Consider the following 14,001-nt stretch of genomic DNA (forward strand, 5'->3'; position numbering starts at 1 on the left):
TTTACTAGTTATGAGTCAAGCCAGTGGATACCCCTCATCTCTTCCCTCATCCCATTGTAATTTCCCTTGTAATATTTGCACCTTGGCTTGGCCTTATCTTGAACTAGGTAACAGTTAAATCTGAATGACAACACTATATGGTGACTGATGCCAACTGGGGCAAGGTGTTCCAGTTTGGCCACCATACCCTCCTCATTTGTTATGATGAGGTCTAGTGGCTTGGGCGTTTGCTCCCCTCTGTAATGTGTCGGGTCTCTAACATGTTGGAACAGAAAATTATCTCAAGTTTCTACAAAAAGAGTAGCAGGGTTATTCAAGTCATTTGGGATGAACTCGTTTCTCCAGTCGATGTTGCCATAGTTAAGGTCCCCCATGATAAGGAGGTGGCTAGGGTTGAGCATCGCTGCATCGTCTATTAAGGCTCTTAAGTTCCTTTGATTTAGTGGGCCACAGTTTGGGATCTGTAGATACACCCGACAATAAGTAAGTCCCCTCCCTTTAATTTAATTTTACACCACTTGGACTATTCAAAAACATCCTCTCCCTGTACCCTCACCTGGTTGGCTCTAAGGTCTTGCCTAGCATAGATAACCACACCCCTCTTGCAAGTTTCTTGAGAAAGGTTTGTAAATGAGTCATATCCAGCAATTCTGAACTCGCATTCCTCTGGGTCGATTCTCCTGTTCTTGTACAACAGTTCTACAATTCCTACAATATTGGGTTGCTGTACCTTCAGAAGTGTTTCAAATTCCTCTCTCTTATCAAGGAATGTGTCAGTATTAGTGTACATAGCATTCAAGCCAGAATTTGTTCTTGGTAACGTCTCTGCTCTTTAGTAATAACTCCGGCCCCCCTCCATTCTCAGAAGCTGCAGCATTTGCAAAGTACACTGTATTTTGCAGAGTGTAGTTAGAAATGTCATTGTTTACACAGCGATCGCCTCCTCCCAGCTGGTAGGTGGAGCTGGTGCCACCTCCCAGGTGGGAGATAGAGCGGGTGGAGGATGTGCTGCTGCCCCCTGGCTCTGTGTCGGCACACTTGCTTCCACTACCCTCCCCCTGAATATAACCCATGTACACCCGTCCCCGTTCCTCCTTGATTCCTCCCTTTTCTGCTTCAAACCCTGCAAGAGCTTCTTGTGCTGTTCCCTCTGTATTACCATGCGATCTGGGTGAATGAATACACTCCGAGATGCCTCGCTCCTTGCTAAGTTTTTTGCTTGCTGAATAACCTCCTATTTCTCCTTCTCACTCACCAGTAAGATCCTGAGGGGGTGAGGCTTATCCCCCTGCTTTTGCCCCAGCCTCCTCATATCCTGAGGGGTTGATGGCATCTTCAGAACCTCTGTACAAATATTCTTAAGCTGCATCTTATCGTGTGTTATCCTACTCTCAGTTCCCTCTGCCTGGCTCTCAAGGACTCCAAAAACTATTACAATGTTCCTGCGCTGGAAACGTTCCCGTTGTTCCTCAGTTCTTCAGAGTCCCTAGCAGCTGTAGAACCTGTTCTGATCCTGCATTACTCTCTGCCACCTACCATGGCCCTGCTAAGGCCTCAGCATAACTCCTCTTAACAACCACCTCCATTCTATCAGCTATTTCCTCAGTCTTAGCAAGGATCTCTCTCCCAACTTGTTCTAGTTTGGCAACCAGCAAGGCTCCAGCTTCATCTATTTTCATCCTTAGGGAACTCGTTCCCCTATGGCTTGCAATCGCCTCTTTCACCTTGACTATGCAGTCAGGGCAATACCAGCAACAGCCTTCATGCTTTATGGCAACTTGCATCGTCCTAAACACTGCATTGGTCAGGCCTGTACCATCTATATCTGTTGCTCCCCTACAGTAATCACATATCATGCCCCTCATGGTTGTTGCTGTTGTGGAGGGGAGGGGGTGGGGGGGGTTGGAGTGCAGACTGTGTATAGATCTACACCTATTTTAAAATAAAGATGGAAAAAAAAAACAGTACTTAGCTGCCCTCTACTGGTTTTAATTTCCCCTGTTGCCTTTAGAGTTGTATTCTGTTTTTCTTCTTTTTTTCCAGTTCACTTCGGCAATTTGTCGGTATCTATGTGCTATCTTTATGTACACTGCATTTTGCTATGAATAACGGATTTTATACGCCCACTCAGTACTTTAGAAACAAGGAAAAATAAAATATAACTTTTAGGATAGCCAAGCTTGTTGATTTTTATTTTTATTTTTTGTATTTTAACTATTATTTCCTCATACTTTCTTTTCCAGTTCTCATCAACGACTATATCTCTTTGTGCTATCACTGTGTACACTGTATCTCCCTGTGAATGGTGTATTGTAGGCACAGTTTCAGTCCTTGAGAAAACACACAAACAAATTAAAATTAAAAGTCTGTGGCACCTATAACACGACCTCTTCCGCGGTCACTGATTTAACAAAAGGCACAGTACTACACTCCCTGGTTGGCCTTTATCACAGCCGTGACCACAACTCCGGAAAAAAAATATATAAAAGTTTTGTCATATGGCAATGATTTTGTGGTTGTAGGCCTCTTGACCTGGGCTGTACCTTCAACTCGGTAGAGATAGAGTTTTCAAAAATACAATTGCGCATAGCATTAAAAATCCTACATCGATTTACACTTTCACATCACTAAGACGATCTTGATGTTCTTATGTAATCACTGTCCAATTTCTGCCGCTCAACAATGAAGGCACCAAATGCCGAACACGCTTGTTACAGAGACGCAACACGACCCGACCCGCAACAACCCCAAAGCACTCATGCACTACAATTTGTGTTATACTGTCACTTACGTATAGACTTAATCATTTTATTGTGATTACCTATTTAAAACCATTTATAGATAATGTATTACAATGCTAATGCAACAAACTCCACCTTTTTATCTCTTAATAGCAAGCTTGCTATGACTCATTTTGTACAATTATCTCTCCTGTAGTGCAGTCAAGTGTGGTGAGGTGAGTAAACAGCCAGACCCCGAGAGTCTCGCCGGAGGCCACCTCCTTAAACCCAAGAGTGTTAACTGATGTAGTTTTTACTTGTATGGGAATTTTTAGGGTTCTTAAATAAAAAAATCACCTTGTATTATAGGCTTTTTTCCTGTTACAGGGTATTGTTATTATTCATACATTTAAGTTGGTCAGTTTTATTTTCAATATTGTTACCATAATTTTTTCTAGAACAGTGTAATATCAAAATACGCTGTCCAAGGTTAATTTTTATATTTAATACTAATAAATAACCCAACAAATCTGTTCTTTCAGCAGCAACAAGTGAGGGAAGGCTGGGAAGGTTTCAAGGCATGTGTGAAGGAAGCCATGAATTCTGACCAGCCCCAGCAGTCAAGTCTCACATAAAGGAAGCCATGAATTCTGACCAGCCCCAGCAGCCAAGTCTCATGTAAAGGATTCTTGTGATCATCCGAGTGGTCAGGTACTGCTTACAGTAAAGGATTTTGGTTGTCATCTCTGGTGCATGATGTGCTAGAGTTGTCACAGTCTGGTACACCATTACCTAGTTTTATTGCAGAATCTCATTAACTATACAAAAGAAGTCTGATTAGTGATTGGCTTTAAATCAAACTTAAAGAGTTATGATTGCTAATTGATTTTATGTATTTATGTATGTCACATGTATTCAATGCTGGGGTGCACTTATAGAAAATCAAAATCTTTTTGACGTTCTCACAGAGTTTGTCGGATATTAACTCAGGTGAGAGTTGTCTCTGGAGTCTGGGGACTTGACATGACGCACAGACAGTCATGAAGTGCCCCTCCAACTCTTTCTGGCTGAAAGTCAAACTTGCATGTTCTTTGTTGGGAGTTTAAAGCATTACCATGAGGTATGGCTCTATATCTTTTACTCATATAGAATCTTTCTCAAGTAATTTTGGGGCTTTCAGGTTGTACCATACATGATTAGTCCTTGTGGTACTGTATTGTAAGAAAAGACAAAAGATCGGAAGGTGGTGGTGAGAGAGAGATTCCTGTTATGGAGCTCCTCTTCCAACCCGATTGAGCTGACAACAATATGTTTCACAAGGAGATAGAGAAATTTGTTTGTCAGGTATGTAAAGCAGAATGACAGGCAGTAGCTAAATGTGAGAACATGATTGTCAGTGGCTGAACTGTATGGAGGAAATTGTGTATGGCTAGGTCTAATGTTCCACGGAAAAATATATATACTCTGTATATACTGTATATACAGTATAGAAGATGGCTATACCTCAATTGCTGTCACTTCTCTTCTAGATACTGTACTGTTGGAACGGAGAGTCTTGGCAAACTTGAGTGTAAGTCTGCCATTTGGGTTTGAGATGTGCTTTGGGAGCAGGCTGACTGTGCTGACAGCAATTCTTGGGAGAGTTATGTGACTTTTATAATTTGGCCCTCTTTAAGTTCTTATACCTAAGAGATTCTGTTTAATTATAACTATTGTTCAGCATAGAAACACAAATTTTACTGTGAAGTAAAGCAGGTATATTCAGGGTTACCAGCAATATATTAACATAATTCTCTGAATAGGTGAAAATCCATATCTGAAGAGTGCATTCATCATTATTTCAAATTACACATCATTTGGCTTGGGCTGGGAAAGAGGCTGGGCCTTCCATCTCCCCAAACATATTGGTGGATTCTCACAAAGGTAGTGACACAACAATATGGTACAAACCAAGATTTACTGTTATAAGCTAATTTTTACATGATTTTTTGGTTGTCATTAATATCTTTCTCTATATGTTTATTAAAATATTGGGATTATGAAGAAGTGATAATTATGAATGGAGATAGGTCAGGTAGGGGCTAGTAATGTAATAATATTTATGCCCAGTTAAAGTTCTTATTTTGTACCCTAACAAACTTTATCTTTGCTGTTAATGATTGAAGATTGATTGTATACAAATAAAAATAATAATTCTATTTCCTCTCTTCAGCAACAGTAAAACATTTTTTTTGTGTTTTCAGCTTTTCTATTTCCATGATTTATTGGTACAGGTTGACAACCCTTTATCCGAAATTCCAAAAACCGAAAAGCTCTGAAAACCGAAAGTTTTTTTGTGGAGCAATTTTTTTTTTTTTTTTTTTGTAACAGCCCACAGGTCACTGACCCACATTGGGGCCTGGGGGGTGAAAATGTAATAGTAATAATAATTATAATAATAATAATAATGATAATACAGTAGTAATAATAATTATTCATAGTAAATAAAAATTTTAATAAAAAATACACAAAAATAAAATAAGAATGATAACAATAATGATAATAACAATAATACTGTAATAATAAAATAATAATAATAATAATAAAGAAATACAGTACAAGAATGATAAAAGATCAAAAGTGAGAAACACGACCTAGACCTATGAATTATTATTATTATTATTATTATTATTATTATTATTATTATTATATTTAGCCCCTGTGCCCCAATGTGGGTCAGTGACCTGTGCCCGGTGGGGCTTGATCCCTGTAAAAAAAAAAACCTACCCATTCTGAAAACTGAAAAATTCCAAAAACCGAAATGCATCTGGTCCCAAGGATTTCGGATAAGGGATTGTCAACCTGTATGAATATTTTATTTTAAATGTTTACTGTATTGTACTTCATCTTAAATTTATCATTCTTGTATTATCATGATATAGAATTAACCATTTAAAGCAGGTGAAACAGTTGGTCTCTTCAGCTTGGCATATTCTTTGTTTCAAGTGGACATTTTAAGTGGAGACATTGGAAGGGTATTTCCATTACCAGTAACCTAAATGCCACAACTTGACGTACTAATACATCAACAGTTTCCCATTTATCTTGCTTTACTGTTTGAATGAGATGTTATCACACTGCTTCACTTTGTTATTATTCTCGTAGTACAATGGAATGGTTTACCTCCTGTGATAGAATTTTCTTCCTTGTGTGTGTGTCTCAGTAACAGCATGTAAGATTGTGCATTAACACACAGTTCTTGGGTTCAAGAACATTCAGGGTCTGAACATAAAGCTTTTTCACCTGTGGATTGCCAGACTTCCTCTCTTGAGATATATCATTGGTAGTTTAATGCTAAATAAACTGGAAAAAAACTCCATTGGTATAGTAATTTTGTCACATAATTGTGAATTAAAGATATTGTACTAAGAAATGGAGCTATTTAATTAGAAGAAATATGTAAAAGGAATTGAATTTAGAGCCTTATTGATGTGGATAGCCAAAGATGATTTTATATTTGTCTTGTGTATTAGCTACTGGTATTAATGTCCATTAGTATTTTAGTGATTATATTATGATTATTGGGCAGTACTATAGGCACCAGCTATAAATTATTATAACTTGTTATTACCAATGAATTTGTCACCTTATTTTGGGGGTAGAATTTAGATTATAATAATGTAACTTAAAATACTGTATCATGTGTTCACATTGTAAAAAATCTACTGTATTGAGGTTATTAACCATAGCTCAAGAGTTTGTGGAACACTTTGTTAATCTTCAGCTTGTGTTTGTGATACAAGGACTGTTGTTTCCACCCTTCAAATGAATTTCTAGCTCTAGCTTTATTATATTTTACCAAATGACAGGTTATCTTACTGAATGACTGGTTTATTTAATCCAGTGACTGATTTATTGGACAGGCAAGAACAATATAATGTCTGTCATCTGATTTTTACAACTAGAGTTCTTAATAGTTTTGTTTTCAGTATTTTACAATGTCATGAAATTAATTTAATTAGGAAATTTATATACTGTAAGATGGGGTGACTTTGGACAGTGTTTGAGGTTTTTTAAGCTGCCATTTTAAGTTTGAAGACTAAAAGCATTTGTTAAGTATGCTATTGGTGCATCAACTAATGGGCTATCCATAAGTGTCAACAGAAATTCAGCAAACAACAGACTTTTCCTGTGAAAGTTTGAAGTGACTTCGGACAACAGCGTTAATTCAATGGCTGTACCTGTTAGAGCCTGGTCAGACAGTCTGAGGGTGTTTTTAGGCATTCGTGAACTCAGGAAGTACAAAATCTGCAGCAACAAAATTACATGTGCTGTATGAGGTACCGGTGCTCAGTATGCATGTACCTGCCACTTGTTTTACCCCCCCAGCTGTAGATTAGTTCTATCATTGTACTGTATTGTTATCAGTACCATGCATAATGCCATTACTGTACAATTTTTATATCATGCAATCTTGTAAATATGCATGAGTAATATTTGGATTGTGTCTCCCAAGTCGTTTTTGAGCTGCCCAAAGTGACCCTAGGTTGAAGAAAATTTTCACATACCGCCATTCAACTTTTCATCTCACATTTTCAGGTTTATAGGATATGTCAGGCACCCCAAACTGTTTCAAAATTTTCACGATAGACATGTTTCTAATAATTTTACTGGTATGCTCCTGCCAAAAAAAGTTTTGCAACTAGTAAATGATATTCACACATGAAAACTATATAGTTAGGGCAACAGTTTAATATCACGAAAACTTTACTTGCTGTAACTGTCTACATGCTGTTGTCTCTTCAACATTTTTTCCAAAGTCACCATGTACAGAGTTACCTCATCTTTTGGTATTTTACTAAAATAAACTATTATACACAACAAAAAGCACAAAGAAATATATATATACAGTGGTACCCCACTTAACGCGGTCAATTGAACCCAGAGGGTCCCGCGTTAAGTGAAAACCGCGTTAAGTGAATAACAGAACATATGGGATTAATTCCAATAGAACCCAGCCCGACCCCCAAACTCCACTTTTTGACGACAAATAACTATGTTGTAGTAAAAATTCTATCTTAACTTTACATGGTACATGCAATAATAATTAATACTTATGAGAAATAGAGAAATACAGTCACAAGTTAATGTCCATTCAAATAATGGACTCAACTCCCTCCCCCTTCTCACACTACACCCACTGGCCTCTTCCCTCTGGTGGAAATTTTTGGGAAAACCAGGTATAGTAATAAATAATCTCAAACTAAAGCTAGATGGGCTATAATTGACATTGCTGGATTCCTTGTAAGACCAAGAATATTTTGAATATAAATGTCATATATTTTGGACAAAAGATAACATAATTACCTAGAGAACAATTTTTATCTAAAAATTGTATGTTTAATGCAAAATATATGTTGTTTATATTCAAAATGATCAGCAAATTGTAAGGATTCCAGCTATGTAAATTATATTCTGGCCGGATAATTTGTATGAATTTTATGAGCTAAAACAAATATCTTCAGTTAATAAAAAAAAAAAAATATTCTTCGACACTATCTGTCAATCAAAGTACCCCACCTTGCCTTCCCCCCCTCTTCCAACCGTGTGGTCAGTCCCAACCCTCCCCCCACCCCCACCAATCCTCCATTCAAGAGTTTTTAACATTTAGTATTAAATAATACCTCAGATTAAAGTTAGGATAATATAATTGACATTGCTGGATTCCTTGTAAGACCAGGAATATTTTGAATATAAATGTCATATATTTTGGACAAAAGATAACATAATTACCTAGAGAACAATTTTTATCTAAAAATTGTATGTTTAATGCAAAATATATGTTGTTTATATTCAAAATGATCACCAAATTATAAGAATTCCAGCAATGTAAATTATATTCTGACCGGGTAATTTGTATGAATTTTATGAGCTAAAACAAATATCTTCAGTTAATAAAAAAAAAAATAATTCTTCACGGGGTAACAGATGGTCGGTCGGTCGGTCCCTCCCTCCCCCCCACCCCCCACCCCCCACCCCCCACCAACCGTCACAAGGAGATGTGTGGGATAACCACTAAATTTTAATACTTTTAAATTTTTATCTAAAATTAATTTAAATATATGTTGTTTGAGAATCAATGATCATCAATGTCTGATAAGAATTCCAGCAATGAGCTGTTGGCACTACTGTGTGTATATATATATATATATATATATATATATATATATATATATATATATATATATATATATATATATATATATATATATATATATATATATATATATATATATATATATATATATATATATATATATATATATATATATATATACACACAGTATTACCCCGCTTAACGCGCTTTCACTTAACGCGTTTTCGCATATACGCGGTGCCTTGCCAAAGCTGAACTTTCACTTAACGCGGCATTTTTCATCATATACGCGGTGAGTGTCCGGCTCGAGAGCTATTTTTAGATTCGCACCACCCCCCACCCGCCACCCTGCCTGACTGCCTGTTTTAGCTCATAAAATTCATACAAATTACCCAGCCAGAATATAATTTACATTGCTGGAATTCTTATAATTTGGTGATCATTTTGAATATAAACAACATATATTTTGCATTAAACATACAATTTTTAGATAAAAATTGTTCTAGGTAATTATGTTATCTTTTGTGATAAATATATGACATTTATATTCAAAATATTCCTGGTCTTACAAGGAATCCAGCAATGTCAATTATATTATCCTAACTTTAGTTTGAGGAATTATTTATTACTATACCTGGTTTTCCCCCAAAAATTTCTCAGAGGGAAGAGCCAGTGAGTGTAGTGTGAGAAGAGGGGGAGGGAGTTGAGTCCATTATTTGAATGGACATTAACTTGGCGACTGTATTTCTCTATTTCTCTTAAGTATTAATTGTGTGCATGTACCATCATAAAATTAAGATGTTATTTTTACTACAACATAGTTATTTGTCGTCAAAAAGTGGAGTTTGGGGGTCGGGCTGGGTTCTATTGGAATTAATCCCATATGTTCTGTTATTCACTTAACGCGGTTTTCACTTAACGCGGGACCCTCTGGGTTCAATTGACCACGTTAAGTGGGGTACCACTGTATATATATTTTTTTTTTTTTTTTTTTTTTTTTAAAGTACTGATAATAACTAAATATAATAGAGGTGGTCTGGGGCAAAGATACAGCAAAACTGGTGAATCTGTATTTGCCTGAAGGCCACCACAGTATGTTGACACTGATAGGCTTCCACCATGAGAAGCCAAAGAATCTGGTCATAATTGAAAGGATGTCCCTTGTGGTGGTGTTCATCATGGGTTAGGTTCTTGAAAGTTTTTGTTAATACTGTACAGTAAACCCCCACTTTACGAGGTTTCAGTTTATGCGTTTCCACGTTTACGCGGTACCCTGCTGAAACCGGAATGCTCACTTTTCGCAGTGTGTGTACCCTTTTATGCAAAGAGCAGCGCGAGCAGGGTGCACACAAGGTCGCCCAGTCATCAAAACATTACCGAGTTCTTCACCCGCCACCCACCATAGCCGGCCCAAGTCAGTGATAGTGATAATGATAGTGAGGATATGGACTTTGAGGGGTTTGACAAAGAGGCCTTGCAAGCCTCTGTGGTGGATAGTGATACAATTGATACAGGTGAGGGCCAATAATCTGCCCTCTGCCTCGGAACCAACCCCCCATCCCCAGCCATCTTTTCTACTAATGTAAGTGTTAAAAAACCTAATATTATTGATATTTCTCTTAATTATTAATTGTGTGTGCATACCATCATAAAATTAAGAAGTTATTTTTACTACAACGTAGGTATTGTGTCTGAAAAAGTGGAGTTTGGGGGTCGGCCCGGTCTCTATTTCAATTAATCCCATATGTTATGTTGTTCACTTTACACGTTTCTCACTTTTACGCGGGCCGCCGTGGGTTCAATTGACTGCGTAAAGTGAGGGTTCACTGTATTTCCTTTCACTTCAACAAATTTACGCATACAAAATGTAAAAGATATTGTACTCCAAACAAATTTGTGCAGAGTACAGTCAGTAGTGTATTAAATGCCATAATGTACTCGAATCAAAAACAACTTTGTTGAAAACACTTTCATTGTTCTATCCCAGGTTATGTGGGCTACAACAGCATCTTGTCTATGTCAAAACTTACTAAATTGTAAACACAATCCCTCCATACTACCTTTCAAACTCCATTCATTGTCATGCTGGTTGCTTTATATCACACAGCATGAGTGTTCTCAAAGAAACCTCAGATAGTTTAGGGTTTCCAAAAATCACACTGATGGCTTAACTTTTCTATCTCTCTTGAAGTAACCACTGGGTAGACAATGTTACCATGAAAAAGAGCATCAGGGTGAAGAGGCTGCCTCCTCTTAAACTTATCGAAGTGACACTCACCAGCAAACTGTCAGCTGTTGAAGATTCTCCTCATACTGACAAAAATTTTAAATTTTCAAGGCTTTCTGGAGAATTGTTTTAATTCGTCACAGCTGAAGTATTCAATGTGCACAACCGCTTTTTATGAACAATCATTGTATTTGAGAAATTTTGTTTTTAAAATGCAATTTGTGTTCCTGCAAATTCGGCATTAAAGAGGGACAACTATACAGTTATTCAAAACCAGTGTCAACATACACCTTGGTAAAAAAAAATATCAATAAATAATCCCATCTCTCATGTCTGTTGTCATGTGCAACACTCTTGAACTTGAGTGGTTCCCTGCATGTACATAATTTATGTTTTTGTGTTAAAAGACTTAAAACAAAATGCCATGTCTATGCAATAAGAAATTGTGCAAATCATACGGCAGCTGCAAGGTTGACAGCAAATTGCCAATCAACAATTTCTCACAGTTAGTTATCATGAATTTCATTGTTAATACTAGATATGTCACTTTTATAAATGTTACAATCATAACACGATATTTTGTACTTAATTTGTTATTGTTATCAGAATTCAAATTATATTGTGGACTGTGCTTAGTCGTAAGCCTTTTTTTTTCATGTACAGTATTAACTTACAGTTTTGTTAAAGAATAATGATGTTATTTATTTTCATCCCTAATTGCCATGCTTGTAATTTAAGTGCCTGATTGTTACCGGGGTAGGTGTAATAATTAAGCAAATATTATTTAGCCATTTCTCACAAAAATAAATCCCAAATGTAGTCACGGTAGTGTTAGTGAAAACATCTGCCATTGTAAAAGAGCAAGTCTTAAGAACTGATGCACATTTAGTGAATTTCTGACAAGTGACAGCAAGCACAGAGGCCATGTACTGTAGTTATAAATTGCATGTTACTTCAGCATAACAAATCCTAGTTTGAAGTATGTATCCTCTGTAGGAAATTTTTACATTTTGTCAGCCATAAGTAATAGTCTAACAAAAATCAAATGTTTTTATACAGCTAAGTGCTGGTTGTGTTGCCAAATCAGGGATCTCCAAGAGCAGTTTTTAACCCCCTTGTGTCTGGGCTCCCCTCTAAGCTAAATAAAATCGAATGGCATTTGTCACATAAAATTTTAAAAGTGACGTCCCTGTCGCGAAGGGAATAAGTGTAATGATTCTGATTCACTTTCATTTTGCCAATGCTCTTTTAGAAGTAATGCTTATATTTGTTAGAGCTTTTCACCCCCCAGTTTTCAAGTACCTAATATAAATTTTTCTACAGAGCTACCAGTGGCCAGAAATGGTAGAATTGTAAATATGAAGTTGGAGAAAGGACTGTTGGATAAGAGGTTAGTTTTACAGTACAGGTATATCCATGCCCATCATCAACACCTTTTATAGCCATTATCCATGCTTGTGCGAGTTAGCTGTGATTACCTGATGGCATGGTATCGTAGTTGCCATCAGGTAAATTTGAAGCTAGTTTTATGGCTGGATGCCCTTACTATCGGCAACCCACTTTTACAGATAAGGAATTTGACATTATCGCCCGTTTTTTTAAGCATTTGGGACAGAAATTCCGAAGAGGAATCCTGAACATCGATAAGTAACCCAACGTTTGGGATTCATCTTTGGACTTACTGCCCTGAATGTTTATAAAAAATGGGCTTATATGTAGAACTTCCAAGTGCTCTCACCTAGCAAGGTAGGATCATGTTATCCCTTTAACTTAACCAGGGTTGCTATGCCTTGCACCCTTCATTTATTCCCACTTGGGGCTTTTTCTTGCTTATCCCACTCAACTTTCACCATGGGGTTGTAACATGAATTCTTTAAATGCGCTGTACCATTATTTTTTTCTGAGATCCATGTCAAGGTAGTGTGACAACAATACCTAGTGGAGTCAAGAAGTCATTGAGATTTTCTCATATTGAAATCCAATACCGAGATGACAAGGGTAAGAGATAACACTTAGGGTCAAGAACACCTATGGGCTATTGAAGTTATCTAGCTGCAGTAAAGCATGCATTTCTAATTTTACTTCTGTACAGTCATAAAGCCAAAAAAAAATTTTGTTAGATTGCACCAACATAGTTTAAAATGGTAGTTCACATTCTGAAGAGAATAACAGAGGTTTAATCAAGTGGCAGATTTTATGCTTTAAAGTTGATATAAGTTTTACAAAACAGTTCTGAAAGTACCATTAAATTCCATTGTATTTGAGAAAATAAATTTGAAAAATTACCTTGTGGAATGGTGTGACTGAATTTGTATTAAATATTTTGTTGGACTTGCTCTGATATACTGTATTCAGGACAAGGTTCTTGAATTGACTAAGATGTGTAAAATGTTTGTGTTAAGCAAATTAAATAGATTGAATCTTGAGGTACCTCTTTTTTCTTTCTGGCCATTTTCTTGTGTGTTTAGGACAGTTAGATAAGGAATATGTCAGTTCTGTGGAAATTTCAAAATTACAACATTCTGAAATAAAACTAAGCAATTTAAAAAGAACAGATGCATAATAGAGTGCCAGTGGTACTTCAGTTCCTGGGGTACATTACAGGTATCCCTCACTATATGAATGGATTAGGTTCCCCAATGACTCGATATTCTTCTACACAGAAAATACCTCTACACTCTTATTTCTTTATATTACTGTACAGCATACAGTACAGTATTTTTTATTCATAAGGCACACTAGTACATTGAAAGACATTTCTGAAAATTCTGTAGTTACCGCACTTGCATATAATGCAAAGTCATGTCAGAGGTGACTGACGTATTTTGGTGGTAGAAATTTAACTCTTATAGTACTATTTTATTACTTATTATTATGTTTACATTGATACCTCTATTAGCCAGAATAATTGGTGCAGA

General features: G+C 36.5%; 1 protein-coding gene across 7 annotated transcripts in view; it reads left to right on the forward strand.

The window, feature by feature from the left end:
• Positions 1-4,299, forward strand: part of LOC121865774 (calcium uptake protein 3, mitochondrial-like) — a 39,176-nt gene extending 34,877 nt beyond the window's left edge. For 6 of the 7 annotated variants that reach the window (XM_042365326.1, XM_042365329.1, XM_042365330.1 and 3 more), the window contains one exon: positions 3,263-4,299. The gene's annotated coding sequence lies outside the window, so the exon portion shown is untranslated. The remainder of the gene's footprint in view (positions 1-3,262) is intronic. The other variant, XM_042365328.1, reaches the window with a different exon arrangement.
• The last annotated feature ends 9,702 nt before the right edge of the window (positions 4,300-14,001 follow it).

This window comes from Homarus americanus, unplaced genomic scaffold, assembly GCF_018991925.1.
Source record: "Homarus americanus isolate GMGI-L3 unplaced genomic scaffold, GMGI_Hamer_2.0 scaffold13495, whole genome shotgun sequence".
Lineage (NCBI taxonomy): Eukaryota > Metazoa > Arthropoda > Malacostraca > Decapoda > Nephropidae > Homarus > Homarus americanus.